We start from the raw sequence: 2,373 nt of genomic DNA on the forward strand, positions 1-2,373 counted from the left end.
CTTCTTATACTATTGATAGTATCAATATTGATTGCAGTTGGTTTTTTGATTAGAAAAAGGAAGAAAAATGAAGGTATGAAATACATTAAAAATAATGATTGATTTAATTCATTACAATTAGTAGCTGAAGATCTGATTACTACAAATAATCCAGCATATGGTGAAGGTGTGTAGCACTGAATAGTGTAATAATTATAATGAATACATCTTTTATAGTTGTACAGATACATGGCAATAGATCTATTGTTCAAACTGAAGTTAATCCAGCCTATGAGACTAGTACTGCAGTCAATAATACTGTACTGTATGAAACTGTGTGGTAGTTAGACTGAATTAGACAGAACTATCATCAAGCATGGCAATGTTTAAAATGTTACTAATTTACAATAAATATTGCTTACTATTAAAACTTATGATTATTCCAAAACCAACTCTGTAATTTAGAACATCAAAAGTCAGCGATCTTTCTATTAGATCTCATTATACTGAGATGAGACTAACTGCTTAAGTCCATGAGTTTTTTAAATTCCTAAACATCACATGATGCTACTGCATTTCACTTGTTATAAATTGAATTATTTTAACTTCTTCTAGTCATTACAGTGCCTCCAGTATCAGTAACAGTTCTTCCTTTGACTACAGCAACATTTACTTGTAAAAGAGCTGGAAATGAACTTCATTGGTGGATACAAATTGCTCCACTAACTAATTCCATTGCACAACAAAGAGGAATCACATACACTGATCCTGGTAACTTATCATCAGTACTTACTATCAGTGCAGTATCTAATAATGATGGGTTATTTATTAATTGTCAGATAGTGTCATACCCACCTGTTAAACAAGTATTCTCTGGTGCTAAGCTATCCATACAAGGTTAGCTTGCACAGTAAGTTTTGATTCTGTACATGTATATTATTAATCAGGTGTTTCAGCAGTTGAAAATTTGAAATTCAATTCAACTTCATTATTAATAACATGGTCACATCCTGTTTATTTCTCTAATGATGTTCCTTTTGGATCACCTTTAAGCTACCAAGTAGTAGTAACTGATGAAGAAGATGGAGATATCATACTGGATACAAACACAGGGCCAAATACACACATGTATATTGCAGTGCTTAATATTACACAATGTGATACAATTAACATCAGTGAACAGCACTACTGGGTCAATATTCCTCAATTAATATTATCAGTAATAATGGAAGTAAGTGAATGGAATATTAATGTCAGTGACATTTTTGGTATAGGTAATGGTTATGCTGTTAATATTACAATTAATAAAGATAATTTTATAAGACCTAATGTGACTATTGAGGTAAATATGAATTAATTTAATAATGTGCTTCATTGTTTGTCATCAGTTAAGTTGTCCTCCTTCACAATCCAACACTTTCCTAACTATTACCAGTGACAGTACTGCAGTCATTGATCAGTACACATTCACTGGTACTGATGAGTCTATTAATGATATACGTACATTAATACCATATCATCAATACAATTATACTGTACGTGTATTTAACTTAAGGAACAAGCTCCAGTATGAGACATACACCATCATCAGTAAGTATATAGCTACTATTATATTTATTAATATTCATTTCTTTCTCTCAGCTACATATCAGGTCATTGGTCTCTACATTAACAATACATATACCAATGGATCAGTTAGTGTACAGTGTATATATCAACTAGTATCAACTGATGATGGATGTCATGTGGTATTCACTGATACTAGTAATGGAAGGAATGAACACTTTAATATAACTGGATCAGACTATAGGATACTATCAGTATCAACCAGTGGAGTGTATAATGTATCAGTTTATTATCTCAACAATGGATCAATATATGGACCTGCTGTACACTATCATTCACTGGTTGAGATTATAATCATTAACATACCATCACCTTCTAATACACTCACTACAATCAATGGTAATGAAATCTATCATCATTATTATTATTATTATTATTATTATTATTATTATAATTATTGATTTAGCAGTCAGTAGTGAGTCTTTTGAAGCAACACTTCATTATTCATTTCCTACTACAGTATCAACAGGTATAATAATAAGGTACAATAAGTTAATGATATACTGTTATCATTCCACAGAGCATACTCCAATGATGACAGCTACTCCAGACAGTACACCAATGATACAATTGTTATATACTGTATCCTCAGTGGTGGGTTCAGTCATCTTCTTAATACTATTGATAGTATCAATATTGATTGCAGTTGGTTTTTTGATTAGAAAAAGGAAGAAAAATGAAGGTATGAAATACATTAAAAATAATGATTGATTTAATTCATTACAATTAGTAGCTGAAGATCTGATTACTACAAATAATCCAGCATAT

General features: G+C 30.8%; 1 long non-coding RNA gene across 1 annotated transcript; it reads left to right on the forward strand.

The window, feature by feature from the left end:
* Nucleotides 1–1,270: 1,270 nt before the first annotated feature.
* Nucleotides 1,271–1,942, forward strand: LOC109591458 (uncharacterized). The gene is made up of 3 exons (XR_002189828.1): nucleotides 1,271–1,321; nucleotides 1,368–1,569; nucleotides 1,621–1,942. It is a non-coding gene; the product is annotated as an uncharacterized LOC109591458 (long non-coding RNA).
* Nucleotides 1,943–2,373: the final 431 nt, after the last annotated feature.

Source organism: Amphimedon queenslandica, unplaced genomic scaffold (assembly GCF_000090795.2).
Source record: "Amphimedon queenslandica unplaced genomic scaffold, v1.1 AMPQUscaffold_8125_Cont19928, whole genome shotgun sequence".
NCBI lineage: Eukaryota > Metazoa > Porifera > Demospongiae > Haplosclerida > Niphatidae > Amphimedon > Amphimedon queenslandica.